The sequence below is a fragment of the Heterocephalus glaber genome, unplaced genomic scaffold (assembly GCF_053883595.1).
Source record: "Heterocephalus glaber isolate CG9 unplaced genomic scaffold, H.glaber_assembly_v1.0 deba00001504, whole genome shotgun sequence".
Lineage (NCBI taxonomy): Eukaryota > Metazoa > Chordata > Mammalia > Rodentia > Bathyergidae > Heterocephalus > Heterocephalus glaber.
The window spans coordinates 53,471,206-53,487,943 of record NW_028258324.1 but is presented as its reverse complement, the minus strand read 5'-3'; the positions used below and the strand labels follow the sequence as shown (position 1 = coordinate 53,487,943).

The 16,738-nt window shown below is 36.1% G+C and overlaps 1 protein-coding gene across 16 annotated transcripts in view; it reads left to right on the top strand.

The window, feature by feature from the left end:
- Tbl1xr1 (TBL1X/Y related 1) overlaps positions 1–16,738 on the top strand; it is a 168,633-nt gene that overhangs the window by 83,720 nt on the left and 68,175 nt on the right. Inside the window, exons 2-4 of one of the 16 annotated variants that reach the window (XM_087186537.1) lie at positions 5,263–5,400; positions 6,401–6,538; positions 12,817–12,931. The exons of 12 other annotated variants lie outside the window; for them this stretch is intronic. The gene's annotated coding sequence lies outside the window, so the exon portion shown is untranslated. Of the gene's footprint in view, positions 1–5,262; positions 5,401–6,359; positions 6,539–12,816; positions 12,932–16,738 lie in introns of those variants that run through there. 3 more of the 16 variants (XM_087186538.1, XM_087186540.1, XM_087186539.1) reach the window with 3 other exon arrangements.

Here is a 16,738-nt window from a genome sequence, read left to right as displayed (position 1 = left end):
TTGATGAACAGCAGATGAAAATTTTTTCCCACATAGTGGATTGTCTCTTCACACTGCTGGTGGTTTGGTTTTGTTTTTTTGGAACTGGGGATCGAACTTGGGACCTTGAGCTTGCAAGGCAGGTGGCAGAACTGGTGAGCTAAATCCCTGTGGTTTCTCTTGCTGTGCAGAAGCATTTTAATAAGAAGAGATCCCACTTGTTGATTATTTGTGCTACTTCACGGTCAACTGAGGTTTTGTTCATAAAATCTTTTCCTATGCCAGTGTCTTCAAGAGTTCTACCTAACCTCTGTTCCAGCCGGTTTAGTGTTTGTTTTAATATTTAGGTCTTTGATTTTAGTTTAGTGCATGGTGCGAGATATAGGTCTAGTTTTAATCTTTCACAAGTTGAAACCCAATTTTTCCACCACCATTTATTAAAGAGCCTGTCTTTCCTCCAGTGAGGGTGTTTGGCTCCTTTGTCGAAGATGAGGTGGCTGAGTGTGTCTGGACTGGTTTCTGCGTCTTCTAATCTGTTCCACTGGTCCTCAGGTCTGTTTGTTTGCCAGTACCGTGCTGTTTTTATCACAGTACCTTTGTAGTATGGTTACAACTTGGAGGTTGTGATACTCCCTGCCATGTCTCTGTTGCCTAGAATTGCTATAGCTATTCTAGTTCTCTTGTTCCAAATGAATTTTTGGATTGTTTTCTCCAGGTCTGTGAAGCATGCTACTGGGATTTCAATTGGGATTGCGTTGAATCTATATAGCAGTTTGGGAAGTATGGCCATTTTCACTATGTTGATACTTACTACCCAGGAGCAAAGGATGTGTTTACATTTTCTGATATCAACTTCAATCTCTCTTTTCAGGGTGCTATAGTTTTCAGAGAAGAGATCTTTGATTTCTTTTGTTAGGTTGATTCCTAGGTATTTCAGTTTTTTGGAGTCTATTGTGAAAGGAATTGTTTGCCCTATTTCTCTCTCAGTGAGTCTGTCATTCATGTAGAGGAAAGCTATTGATTTTTGTGTGTTGACCTTGTGACCAGCTACTTGACTGAATTTTGTTATTAAGTCTACAAGACTTTTGGTGGAGTTCTTGGGGTCTTCTATATAGAGTATCATGTCATCTGCACATAATGACAGTTTGACTTCTTTTTTTCCTATCTTTATTCCTTTTATTTCTTTCTCTTGTCTAATGCTGTGGCTAATGTTTCTCAGACTATATTGAACAAGAGTGATGATAGTGTACATCTTTGTCTTGTTCCTGATTTTAGTGTGAAGGATTTCAGTTTTTGACCATTTAGTATGATATTGGCTGTTGGTTTTTTATAGACGGCTTTTAGCAGATTGAGGTAGAGACCGTCTGTTCCAGTTTTTTGTAGGGTTTTTATCATAAATGCATGTTGGATTTTGTCAAATGCTTTTTATGCATCTATTGAGGTGATCGTATGGTTTTTGTCCTTGGCTCTATTGATATAGTGTATTACATTGATTGAATTTGTGTATGTTGAGCCATTCCTGCATGCCTGGGATGAATCCCACTTGGTCAGGGTGTGTGATCTTCTTGATGATCTTCTGCATTCTATTTGCCAGTATCTTATTAAGGATTTTTGCATCTATGTTCATTAGTGAGATTGGCCTATAGTCTTCTTTTTTGGTTGGGTCTTTCTCTGCTTTGGGGATCAAGGTGATGTTTCCTTCCAGGAATGAATTTGGGAGTATTGCTTCACTTTTAATTTCCTTGAAGAGTTGAAATAGTAGTGGCAGTAGTTCTTCTCTGAATGTCTTGTAGAATTCGGCAGTGAAGCCATCAGGGCCCGAGCTTTTCTTAGTTGATAAGTTTTTAATTACATTTTCAATGTCAATGATTGATATTGGGTTGTTTAGAATTTTTAGGTCTTCATTCAACTTTGGTAATTCATATGTATTTAGGAATCTGTCCATTTCTTCTGTTTTACATCTTATCGGCATATAGGTTCTGGAAGTAGGTATTGATGATCCTCTGGATTTCTGCTGGGTCTGTTTGTAATTCACCCTTTTCATTCCTAATTGCATGGATTTGGGCCTTTTCTTTCCTTTTTCTGATAAGGTTGGCTAAGGGTTTGTCAATTTTGTTGATTCTTTGGAAGAACCAACTCTTGACTTCGTTGATTTTTTTTCTATCATTCTCTTAGTCTCCATTGCATTGATTTCTCCTCTGATCTTTATAATTTCCTCCCTTGTATGAGCTTTGGGCTTGTCCCGCTCTTCTCTTTTCTAAAAGCTTGAGATTCAGCATCAGGTTGTGTAATTGAGCTCGCTCTGTTTTCCTAATGTGAATATTCACTGCTATGAATTTCCCTCGTAAGACTGCTTTCATTGTGTCCAGTAGATTCTGATATGTTGTACTGTCATTGTCATTTAATTGAAGGAACTGTCTGATTTCTTCTTTAATTTCCTGTGACCCATTGGTTATCGAGAAGAGTGTGTTGTTCAGTTTTCATGTGTTTATGAAATTCTTGCAATTTCTTTTGTTACTGATCTCCAGTTTCATCGCACTGTGGTCTGAAAATATACAGAGGATAACTTCAATTCCTTTGCACTTACTTAAAAGTGTTCTGAGAGTGAGTATGTGGTCTCTTTTGGAGAATGACCCGTGTGCCGCTGAAAAGAATGTGTATTCTGATTTTGTGGGGTGGAATACTCTGTAAACATGTTAAGTTCATTTATTCAAGAATTTGATTGAATTCTAGTATTTTGTTGCATATTTTTTGTCTAGTTGATCCATTTATGATAGTGGGGTATTGAGGTCCCCCACTACTATTGTATTAGTGCTTATTTGATTTTTTTTATGTCCGTTAGTATTTGTTTTATATAGTTGGGCACACTAGTGTGTGATGCATATGTTTATGATTGTCATCTCTTCCTGTTGGATTCTTCCCTACAAGGATGTAGTATCCTTCTTTGTCTCTCTTAATCAGTGTTGCTTTGAAATCCACTTGATCTGCAGAGAGGATAGCTAGTCCTGCTTTTTTGGGGGTTCTGGTCACATGGAGTATTGTTTTCCACCCTTTAACTTTCAGTCTGTGAGTTTCTTTTTGAATTAAGTGTGTTTCTTGTATGCAGCATATTGTTGGATCTTGCTTCTTGACCCATTCTGCCAGTCTGTTTCCTTTGATTGGTGAATTGAGACCATTAACATTGATGGGTATAACTGATATGTATTGACTTATCATTGTCATGACTTTTTCTTTTTGTTGGATTCTTCCCCCTTTACATTTAATTTCTTGTTGCGCCCAAGGGGTTCATTCTTCTAGGCTTCCTGGGGTTGTGATCTTCATTGTCTTTTCCTAGGCTATTTTCTAAAATGTTTTGGAGTGCTGGTTTGGTATTCATGAAGTTCCTAAGGTGCTCTTTGTCATGAAAGTATCTTATTTCTCCATCAATTTTGAAAGATAGTTTTTCAGTGTGCATCAATCTGGGTTGGAGGCTGTTTTCCTTTAGGGCTTGAAATATATCACTTCAAGCTCTTCTTGCCTTGAGGGTTTGCATTGAGAAGTCTGCTGTGATTCTGATGGGCTTTCCTTTGTATGTGATTTGTTTCTTTTCTCTAACTGCTTGTAGAATTTTGTTCTGTTGGGTTTCTGGAATCTTAACTATTACATGCCTATGTGTAGATTTTTTTTTTTTTTTGATCAAGGCAGTTGGAGTGCTATATGCCTCACTTATCTGAATGTCAAGTTCTTTTCCCCTCCTTGGCAAGTTTTCTGCCATCACTTCTGTGAAAAGTTTTTTCATGTTGTCCACACTCTCTCATTTCTTCATTGACTCTGATCAGTCTTATGTTATTCTTCTTTGCAACATCTAGCGGCTGCTGGATTGATGTCTCGTGGTCCCTTACTATTTTAAAGAAAGTTTTCTTTTCCTGGTCACTAATTGCAATCTTATCTTCTATATCTGAAATTCTGTCCTCACATTGGCTCATTCTGCTGCTTTAACTTTCAATGGAGTTTTCAATATCCTGGAAATCTGTTTGCATCTGTTTTATGGATTCAGTTTGTTTCATATGTTGGGATTCCATCCTGTTCTCAGCTCCTCTGTTTTTTTAATCTAAGTCCTCTCCAAATTTATGAATCATATCTTGTACTATGGGCACATTTTCTGCTGTTATCTGAGAAACTATTTCTGATTACATTTTTTCCAGATCCTCTTCTGTTTCCAGTTCAGGGAGTCCAGGTGGTTGAGTATCATATTGTTCCATCTTTTTTCCCTTTTGGGTTGCTTTAGGTAATCTACCAGTCTGGTTTTGAGACTTGTTTAGGTGTCTTCTCATTTTAAGGGTGGGAGGGGTGTTTTTTCCTAGTACCTGTGTGGCTCACCTCCGTGGCTCTTGGGGTGCTGTGGTGGCCTGGAAGTTTCACCTCCTCCGTGCTGGGGCTAAGCCAGGTTCTTTTCAAGATACTGTTTTTGTGGCACTCATCAAAATGGGTATTATTGCTTGAAACTTGGAAATAGTGTGAGGAGTTTATCGGTGACATTTTTCTGCCTGTGTACTGAAGTCTAAACTGCTTAGGATGCACAAATATATAAAAGTATAAATATATAGTAAAAATGAGAAGCCTGCTTATAGAAGTCCCCAGTTTTATTCATGGTTTCACTTTTTGAAAAGTTATTTCCATTAACCATCAACTTTCGCAGTCCAGGGCTGGGGATTTAGCTCAGTGGTTCTGGCGCCTGCCTTGCAAGTGCAAGGTCCTGATTTTGATACCCAGTACCAAAAAAACCCAAAAAACAAAAAACATTCCCAGTCCAAAAATTTTAAATAGAAAATTTTAGAAATAATTATTAAGTTTTTGTGTGCCATTGTGGGTATTGTCATGAAATCTTGATCTGTCCTATTTCTTCCTGTCCGGATGTTAATAATCTCATTGCCCGGCATATCTTTGCTGCATGCACTCTTTTTTCATTAGTCACTTCAATTAGCCATTTGGTTTATCATATTGATCATTTCTGTATCACAGTGGTTGTGATTAACCCTTATTTTACTTAATAATGTCCTCAAAGTGCAAGAGTAGTGATGCTGACAATTTGAGTGTGCCACTGAGTTTCCTTTAAGTGAAAATATAAAAAATATTTTATGTAAGGTATTTTCAGAGACCCCCATATTCACATAACCTTCACTGCACTATATCATTATAGTTCTGTTTTATTATTAATCCATTGCCTTAGTTATTAGCTAAACTTACAGGTGTTAATAGGAAAATTACAGCATACATATGATTTTGTACTGTCCTCTGTTTCAGGCCTTCTGTGTGCCTTAGAATAGGTCCTTGATGAATATGGGAAGACTGTATTTCAAAATGATTAGCAGAAACTAAGAAAATTTCTAATACACGGATTTGGCAAGGACAGATGCATAATTAGAGCATGCTCAGATTCAGGTATGATTAATAGATGCAATCCCTGAGATTGCTTATTTTGAATACATTGTTGAAAATACTGTTATGAGAAATGATGAGTTTCTCTTCCCACATTGACTAATTATCAGTTGTGAAGAATGGTTTAAGAAATTTATCGGTGCAGAATATTTTTCGAAGGAAATGCGGTATGAGGCTTTATGCTGAAATCATTAGACAGTTGCAATGACTAGATTTTCTTTATGAGTTTTGTGGTAAAAAGCAGATGATCACTCTTCAGGATTCTGTGGTTTAACTATAGTGCTATTACATTGCTGTGATAGCCAGTTTTGATGTTAGTTTATTCTTAAGCTATTTTGATAGGCTGGACTTTGAAAAATCAAATTGATATTTTAAGGGCTTGATTTTCTTTCTACCAAGCAAAAATAGTCAGATTTGGACTTTTCGGTTGTCGTTTCAGTTCTCCAAAATGTATTATAGTAATTACTCACTATTTCTACAAGCTACAACTTTTTCAAAGTAAATGTGTTGCTGTGTTGTGCTCAACTCTAGCCATTTATATTATCCCAAGAATTCTGTTACTAATAACTAAACGAAGTGACTTGTATTTCAGAAAATTGTGTTGTATACTCAGTTTGAGTATGGCAGAAAGAATAACAAATGTGTTTATGCCCTAGAGGTAGAATTTGGTGGGGAGTTGGGGGTATAGCTCAGTTATAGAGCACATGTATAGCAGCCCCACATCCATCCCGAAATTAGTGAAGACAGATCAAGTGAACATCACACCATGTACCACGTAGTTACTTAGTTCATTGGTTTGTTTTACTTATTGATCTTCATAGCATAGCCTTCCTACAAAAGAATATTTTACTCCACACAATCTTCCATTCATTCTTTGATTTTGGCAAGAGCTGTTTTATACTTCTATAATATTGCCTAAAGACAGTACTTTTAAAATTAAATATCTTTTTTTTTTTTTTTTGGTACCGGGGATCGAACTCGGGTCCTTGCACTTGTGAGGCAGATGGCGGAACCACTGAACTAAATCCCTGGCCCCAAAATTAAATATCTTAATATTTCGGTCTCTGAGTAAATGGTGGAAGAGATAAGGTAGATGGAGAAAACTGCAGAAAACAGCTCCTGATCAAAATAGAGCCCTAAGGTATGATTTCTGTCATTATATGTGATCTTTAAAGATTTAAGGTATAATAACAAATTAAAATGGGAAATATATTCAGTATAAATCAAATATTCTTTTAGAAATGTTCTCAGGAGCACTTGGCCCTCACAGCCCTTTAAAGATTAGCCGAGAACAAATTTCATTCTCATCATGGTTGCTTTCTTTTTGCCTTTGTTTTTTACTAACCAGAGAAAAATTTTATTAGTAATTCTAAATATTGTGATACTGTGTATTGCCAAGGTGACTACTCCAATGACTGATAAATGGAATTGTGTGTGTCCCAAGTTATTTTTAAATTACTTTAAATAATTTCATTGAACAAGTTTTGCAAAACAGTTTTATTCATTGAATGTTTCATTATGTCTTCACAACTTCTAAAAGATATTCTGAGTAAGTTGCTGAACAGATTCTTGGTAGTGAAATTATACTTACTGATTGTCAGATTGCTGGAGTTTTATGTATAGCAGGTAACTTTAGCATCAGCCTACGCAATAAATATAAAATAGAACATCAGGTTTATCTTTGAAGTTAAAACTAGTAGCTAATTTTGTTAAATGCTGGAGAATTAGTGCAAACAAGTTAAATTTATTTAAGAGATTGCAGTTAAAAGTTTCAATATAGAAAACGTAAGCACAAAGACACTTTTTAAAAAAAATGTTTATGGCCCCTTCATGCCAATAAGTTTTTTCGTTATTTTGGGTTATTTTCCAGTTAGCCTTGTCATTAGGAAAAGCCCGGTTCTGTTTTTTGAGAGCTGGCCAGAAAAAAAAATGTTATGCAAAGGGAAAACAGTCATTAATACTGAAGGATATCACAACTATAAACTATAATTATTGTTTTACTACATTTAGCATTAAGTAGCTGTCTAAAAATCTCTAATCATTGTTCTTCTTTTATTTTTTATCAAGTTTCTTAATTAGGGATAGTTGTGAGGTACTTTATCATTTAAATAGCAACCCAGGAATGTTTCCTTACTTTCTTGTAGATTTATAGTACTTAGGTATTCTTTCTGGCCAAAGTGAATGTCTTTTCAGCTCAAAATGTGGTTACTCCTTACTAATTCTGCCCAGATAATAATGTTACCAAGGCTGTTATGTCCGTAAAACTTTTAGCAGTTAAAAGTTACAAAGCAATTGCTTTTTGCAGTTTAAAATTTTGTGTCCTCTTTATAATTTGAAAATGGTTTTCATCCCTCCTGCTGTTTCCAGTGTTTACAGTTACACTTTATAGCTTACAAAAAATCCTATATATATATATTTTTTTAATTAAATTCTTTTATTGTTACATTGTATGTATACAAAATTACATTTCTCATTGGGAACTTGTACCTTTACATGATGCATCTTGATTCTTATTTTTTCCCCATTCCTAGCCCTCCCTTCACCCCCTCCACCCTTCCCTATTTACAAAGACTTTATTTCCATTTTTTCCATTTCTCAGCATTTTTCCTTTCCCTTCTTTCCTTTCCCCTGCCCCTCCCACTACCCCTACCCCTTTGGACCTTTTCTTCCTATTTTACATCATCGATTATTCATTCTAATCATTGGTACATTTTAGGTATACAATACAATGACATTCATCATTGTAAATTTGCATCTTTACATAGTCTCTCTTGGTTCTTATTTTTCACCCTTGCCCAGCCCTCCCTTCAACCCTTCAACCCAACCCCAGCCCTCCCTTCAGTGGAGATTCCTCCCTATTTACAAAGGTTTTGTTCCTATTTTTCCATTTTCTCATATTGATCCCATTCCCTTCTATCCTTTCCCCTAGCCCTCCCACTTCCTTCCCCTTTGCCCCGTTTCTTCCTATTTCACATTACCTATTATACATTTAGTCCTTATGTACACTTTCAATTTCTCACACCAGAGAAACTATTTGGTATTTATACATGTGTGTCCTCTTTATTTCACTTAAGAGTATCACCTCAGTGTGCATCCACTTAGCTTTAAGTGTCTCTACTATCTCATTTTTTATGGCTGAGTAGTACTCTATTTTATAAAAAAAAACGCATTTTCTTTATCCAGTCTCCAGTTGATGGGCATTTGGGCTGTTTCCAAGTTTTAGCTATTACAAACTGTGCTGCTGTGAACATGGGCACACATATATCATTGTGGTATGATTCTTTTAATTCTTTTAGGAAGATCCCCAGCAGTGGAATAGCGGGGTCAAATGGGACTTCCAGTCCTAGTTCTTTGAGGTATCTCCATACTGATTTCCACAGTGCTTGCACCAGTCTGCACTCCCACCAGCAGTGGAGCAGGGTTCCTCTTTCCCCACAGCCCCGCCAGCATTTGTTATTGGTTGATTTCATGATAGCAGCCATTCTTTCTGGAGTGAGGTGGAATCTCAGCCTTGTTTTCATTTGCATCTCTCGAATGACCAGTGAGGTTGAACATTTTTTCATGTATTTATTTGCTATTTCTACTTCTTTGTCTGAGAAATGTCTGTTCATTTCAGATGCCCATTTTTGGATTGGGTCTTTAAATTTGGGAGGTCTGATCTTTTTAAGTTCTTATAGATTCGAGATAGTAGACCTTTGTCTGAGGAAGAGCAGGTGAAGATTTTTTCCCACATTGTGGGTTGTCTCTTCACACTGCTGGTGGTTTCTCTTGCTGTGCAGAAGCCTTTTAATAAGAAGAGATCCCACTTGTTGATTGTTTGTGCTAGTTCACAGGCAACTGAGGTTTTGTTCATAAAATCTTTTCCTACACCGATGTCTTCAACCCAGATTGATGTACCCTGCAAAACTATCTTTCAAAATTGATGGAGAAATAAGATACTTTCATGACAAAGAGCACCGTAGGAACTTCGTGAATACCAAACCAGCACTGTAAAGAATTTTACACAATATCCTAGCAACAGACATTGACGATCACAACCCCAGGAAGCAAAGCAGGATGAACCCATCAGGCATGACAAATTAAATGTAAAGGGGGAGAACCCAACAAAAAGAAAAAGTCATGGCAATGACAAATCAATATGTTTCAGTTATAACCATCAATGTTAATGGTCTCAACTCACCAATCAAAAGAAATAGACTGGCAGAATGGGTCAAGAAGCAAAATCCAACAATATGCTGCATACAAGAAACACACTTAATTCAAAAGGAAACTCATAGACTGAAAGTTAAAGGGTGGAAAACAATACTGCATGCGACAGGAGCCTGAAAAAAAGCAGGTGTAGCTATCCTCTTTGCAGATCAAGTAGATTTGAAAGGAACGCTGATTAAGAGAGATGAAGGAGGACACTACATCCTTGTAAAGGGAAGAATCCAAGAGGAAGAGATGACAGTCATAAATATCTATACACCAAACACTGATGCACCCAACTATATAAAACAAATACGGACATGAAAAATCATACATGCATTAATATAATTGTAGTGGGGGACCTCAACACCCCACTATCACAAATAGATAGATCAACTAGACTAAAAATAAGTAATGAAATACTAGGACTCAATTGAACTCTTGAACAAATGAACTTAACAGATGTTTACAGAGTCTTCTACCCCACAAAATCAGAATACATTCTTCTCAGCTGCACATGGGTCACTCTCCAAAATAGACCACATACTCACCCATAGAACATGTTTAATTAAGTGCAAAGGAATTGAAGTTATCCCCTGTATATTATCAGACCATAGTGCAATGAAATAGGAGATCCATAGCAAAAGAAACTCAAAAAATTTCATAAACACATGAAAACTGAACAACACACTCTTCTCGATAACCAATGGGTCACAGGAAATTAAAGAAGAAATCAGACAGTTCCTTCAGTTAAATGACAATGACAGTACAACATATCAGAATCTACTGGACACAATGAAAGCAGTCTTACGAGGGAAATTCATAGCAGTGAATATTCACATTAGGAAAACAGAGCGAGCTCAATTACACAACCTGATGCTGAATCTCAAGCTTTTAGAAAAGAGAAGAGCGGGACAAGCCCAAAGCTCATACAAGGGAGGAAATTATAAAGATCAGAGGAGAAATCAATGCAATGGAGACTAAGAGAATGATAGAAAAAATGTCAACGAAGTCAAGAGTTGGTTCTTCCAAAGAATCAACAAAATTGACAAACCCTTAGCCAACCTTATCAGAAAAAGGAAAGAAAAGGCCCAAATCCATGCAATTAGGAATGAAAAGGGTGAAATTACAACAGACCCAGCAGAAATCCAGAGGATCATCAATACCTACTTCCAGAACTTATACGCCAGTAAGATGGACAACACAGAAGAAATGGACAGATTCCTAGATACATATGAATTACCAAAGTTGAATGAAGACCTAAAAATTCTGAACAGCCCAGTATCAACCAATGAAATTGAAAATGTAATTAAAAACTTATCAACTAAGAAAAGCCCGGGCCCTGATGGCTTCACTGCTGAATTCTACAAGACATTTAGAGAGGAACTGCTGCCACTACTGTTTAAACTCTTCGAGGAAATTGAAAGGGAAACAGTACTCCCAAATTCATTCCTGGAAGCAAGCATCACCTTGATCCCCAAAGCAGAGAAAGACCCAACTGAAAAAGAGGACTATAGGCCAATCTCACTAATGAACATGATGCAGAAATCCTTAATAAGATACTGGCAAACAGAATGCAGAAGATCATCAAGAAGGTCATACACCCTGATCAAGTGGGATTCATCCCAGGGATGCAGGGATGGTTCAATATACGAAAATCAATGTAATACACTATATCAGTAGAGCCAAGGACAAAAACCATATGGTTATCTCCATAGATGCAGAAAAAGCTATGACAAAATCCAACATGCATTCATGATAAAAACCCTACAAAAAACTGGAATAGATGGTCTCTACCTCAATCTGATATATGCCATCTATGAAAAACCAGCAGCGAATAGCATACTAAATGGTCAAAACCTGAAATCCTTCACACTAAAATCAGGAACAAGACAAGGATGTCCACTATCACCACTCCTGTCCAATATAGTTTTGGAAACATTAACCACAGCAATTAGAAAAGAGAAAGAAAAGGAATAAAGATAGGTAATGAAGAAGTCAAATTGTCATTATTTGCAGATGACATGATACTCTATATAGAAACCCCAAGAACTCCACCAAAAGTCTTGTAGACTTAATAACAAAATTCAGTCAAGTAACTGGTTACAAGGTCAACACTCAAAAATCAGTAGCTTTTCTCTACACCAATGACAGACTCACTGAGAGAGAAATAGGGCAAATAATTCCTTTCACAATAGCATCCAAAATACTGAAATACCTAGGAATCAACCTAACGAAAGAAATCAAAGACTTCTTCTCTGAAAACTATGGAACTCTGAAAAGAGAGATTGAAGGGGATATCAGAAAATGGACAGACGTCCCCTGCTCCTGGGTAAGAAGGATTAATATAGTGAAAATGACCATACTTCCAAAACTGCTATATAGATTTAATGCAATTCCAATTGAGATCCCAGCAGCATACTTCATGGACCTTGAGAAAACAATCCAGAAATTCATTTGGAGCAAGAAGAGACCCAGAATAGCAAAAGCAATTCTGGGTAACAGAGACATGGCAGGAGGTATCACAATCCCCAACCAACTATACTGCAAAGCTACTGTGATTAAATACAGCATGGTACTGGCAAAGAAACAGACCTGAGGACCAGTGGAACAGATTAGAAGATGCAGAAACAATGCCAGACACACTCAGCCATCTCATCTTGGATAAAGGAACCAAGCACCCTCATTGCAGTAAAGATAGCCTCTTTAACAAATGGTACTGGAAAAATTGGGCTTCAACTTGCCAAAGACTAAAACTAGACTTATATCTCTTGCCATGCAATAAACTAAAATCAAAATGGATTAAAGATCTAAATATTAAAATCCTATATATTTTAAATATTTAGAATCACTCTGTTAAAACTAGAGCAACCTTTGTGATTACAGGAGTCTTCCCTTTATCCACGAGAAGACTACCTTCCAAGACCTCCAGTGGGTTCTTGAACCTAGGATAAAACAGTACTAGTTACTATTATATGTTTTCCCCAATGCAAACATGCTTTGAAAATATTTAGCTTGTAAATTGGACACAGTTTATAACAAAATTTAAAATAGAGCAATTATAACAATATACTGTAGTAAAAGTTACTTAAATGTATGAATTGTTTACTGCTGTAATTTTTCCATTTAGTATTTTTGGATTGTGGTTAACTGTGGGTAATTTAAAGTATGGAAAGGAAAATAAGGATGAGGGAGGACTACTGTATCTAATTCAGTGCCCTCAATTTACAGATGAGGAAACTGAAGTCTTAGTCTAGAACAGAGGTCTCCTGACTCAGTCCAGGACTCTTTTACATCATGCTGCTTGGTGTTTGTCTTTATGGAACTCAGCAACATCATATACAGGGTGAGGTTTTTGTTTTTTTTTTAAATGACCACACAAAAGTGATTTTCTGATCTCATCACCTGCTCCTCATCATTCTTGAGGTTCATTTTTCCTGTTTTAAAAAAGTATCTATTTCAATCCATTATGTCTTCTAATTACTCAGTTTTGGACTTCTAAAATTTTTATTTAAAAGGTTTCAGATACAACCTGGGCATGTGCAGTTCAGTGGTAAAGTACCTGCTAGCTAGTGTGCATGAAGGTCCTAGGTTTTATTCTCAGCACTGAAAAAAAAATTTTTTTTTTTTGAAGTTCGGATAATTTTTTTATTTTGATGCTACTACTACTTAGTGTTTACTACTTTTAGTGGTTAATCTCTTAGATGGTTTCTTAGTAAGATGATTCCTCATCAGCAGCTATTGGAGCTTTTCCAGGTACTATAACAGCAACATATTAACATTTGTAACAGGGATTATTTGTTGAATCTTAAATTTAGATTTATAAAATGAATTATAAGTAAGTACAAGAGTATAGATGAGATCTGAGAGCAGATGTGATACTAGATACAAATGCATTTTTTTAATGAAATAACCAAAATACCATGAAATACCAGCCAACAGCGTGACATAATTGGAATATAAATTGGCTTATCCTATGAATGCATTAATTCAAGCATTTATGTTTAACATTGAATTATTTTCTATATTGATGCTCAGATTGCATCAAGATGGCTCTTTGTCCTTTTGACAAGATCCTTGTAACTTTGGGTAGTTCACTTGCATTGTGATTTAACAAGATGTTATAATGTTAAATAGTTGTTTTGAAGGGTAACTCAAGGAAATTTTCTTTCAAGTTCTCATGGAACATGATTTATAGGTTTCATTTTCACCTTCATATTAGTGTAGTTCTTCAGAGACACAGCGTTAATTGTGTATATAAAAGAAGATAGTTCTGACGCACTTTATCATTGAAAGTATTGAGTAGCCTGTGAGACCTTGGGCACTTGTCTATGTATGAGAGGAATTCTGCTGTGGGAAATAACTCAGGAGATTATAGAGGCTGGCACATCGCATGATAGCCATCTGTAACCTAGAGAAACCAGGAAAGCTGGCAGCATGACTGTCACAGTGGGCAGTGTTGGGTGGGGTAGGGGAGAATGAATAGATTGTTGTGTCCACTCACATTGGATGAGGGTGACTATGCCAGTCTGTTCAGAAATACACTTGATAATACCCAAAAGTAATGCCTGAGCAGTTATCTCAGTACTTCATCTAGTCAAGATGATTCCTGCCTGCCCACCTGCCTATATGCTAACTGATTATGACTAGGTGAACTGAATCAAAGATCTAGAAGTATTATTTAACTATAATTTTTCTGCAAAGATATCTGAAGAAAGAAGAGTTATAAATAATGCTTTATTTTGAACAAGGAAAACTGTATATAAATTATGGTTTGAGTATCTTTCCTATGCTGGAGCATAAGGGCTAGGGCTACATTTTATGATTTACAAGTTTTTAAAAATATATTTGAATTGTTACTGTGTGTTAGGTGCTTTATAGTGTACAGCCTTTTTTGTTTTCTTTGGGGCAGGGAGGGTTAGTGGTGGTGGTGGCGATTGATTTCCAGGGTCTCTAGCTAGCTAGGTGAGTGCTAAACCCTAGTACTAGACTGCTTTAAAGTGTTCATAATTTGCTAGGGAAAAATTGAAAAATACGTGAAATAGAAGATGACTTTAAAAACACTGTTACTATAGGTCACGCATGGTGCACACACCTGTAATCCTCGCACTTGGGAGGCTGAGGCAGGAAGATTGTGGGTTTGAGGCTACATAGTGAGACTTTGTCTCAAAAAAAAAAACCACTTAATATATATTGTGTTACCTACTGATACATGTATTCTTACCTGTGAGGTATGTAGGTTGCATTTTATTTTACCAGTGAAGAAACTGGGTTCAGAAGAGTAAAAATGATTGGATTTAATGTCAAAACCCAACAGTATTCTAAAGAACATTTCAATTTTCTGATTTCTTGTCTAATCATTTTTACTGCTGTCTAGTTTTTTTTTTGGTACTGGGGATCGAACTCGAGTCCTTGTGCTTGCGAGGCAAGCGGCAGAACCACTGAGCTAAATCCCCAGCCCACTACTGTCTAGTTTTGAGACAGTTGATGAAGTAGTGATTTAGAGGCATAGGAAGAAAGTATCCCAGCATCCTTAATGGTAGAATTTGAATAGGCATCATAAAGATGTGACATTTGAAGAATTGGAGAATTTCAACAGTTCTAGTTGAAACAAAGAGCTAAAAAAAGCAGGAAAGGGGTATTTGTGAAACACGTAAGAATGATATTAATATATTCACCTGAAGAGTAATGTACATTTAAGAAAGGTAGCACAAGGCTACAAAGGTTTTTTAGACTACAGGATGAAGAACTGAAATGCTTGGTTTTAGTGAATGAATGTCGATGCTAATAGATGGCTGCAAATGGGTATGACATAATCAGTTATATTTTATGCCTATGTGTCAGGAGTAGTAAGAGACTTAGACTCTGAGGGTGTAATAGGATGATACTGAAGAAAGGATTTTACAGGTGCTAGGAGGTAGAATCTGAAGGATTGCAGGGAAAATCAGAGTTAGGAAGTTGAATCCAACATGTTTCTAAAGTTGAAAGACTGCTGAAAGTTACTATCAGTGATAATAACAGGGTTGGCAAGAGGAGTAACAATTTGGGGGATGTTGAGCAGAAATTGCTTCAGTCCTAGTTTATGAGATTCCTAAAGGAACAAATACAGTTCTGCATCATGCAGCTGGAAGTAAAATGCTGGAGTAGAAAAGATAATAAGATGTGTTACAGAGTAACACATTTGTTTTCTAGTTCTTCAGAGTACATGGGATTCTAGAGTCAGATTAAAGACAGGACTAGGAATCTTAAAAAAAAAATTAGCTCTCTGTATATTTAAGCCTGGATGAAAAATTAGTGGAAGACATAGAGAGGGGAGTGAGGAAGCCAGATGTTGTTAATTCAGAGATTCTTCCAAATTTTCAGTATATTTGACCTTCCAAATTCATGATTGAGTAAGTCGTGGATCAAAAATATTGGGAGGAAAATGCTTCTGTACTGAACATGTTCAGGTTTTTGCTGTTATTTTCTAAGCAATATAGTATAACAGCTATTTATACTATATTACTTATTGAAAGTAACCTAGAGATAATTTAAAGTTTATAGTAGAATGGTATAGGTTATCTGTAAATACAATACGGCATCCCCAGATTTTGGTATGTGTTGCCATCCTAAAATCCATCTCTTGCCAAAAGGATGGGTATTGAAGAACTGTTGTATTCTCAAATGCTGACAATGTAAGTGGTATGCAGACAAAGAATATGAAGACTTGTTGAATTTGGAGGTGATTTGATGGATAACAGTTATTTAGAGCTGTAAAGGTCAAAAGCAAAACTTTTATGGCAAAAAAATCTCATTCTGTTTTGTATTTCCACATTTATTTTTTCCTTAAATGGACAAAGTGATTATGGTTTTCATAATGTACTTTTTCTTATACATCAGTTTTAGTGACTGAATAAATAATGGTTGATGGTGTGAAATACCATAATCTTATTTTGCTGTTTCTTTTAGTAGACATTTACATTACCACCCCCTTTCCTCCACCATTAGGCGTTTCTAAAATAAACATTCTTACAAACTTCTCCTTTTATTTCTTTAAGTTGTAGGGGATGGATATAATATATAACATATGTTATAACATATATATATATTTATATATATAACACATATGTGACAATGTTAACTATTTTCTTGGTTGTTGTTGTTCCTTGGGATC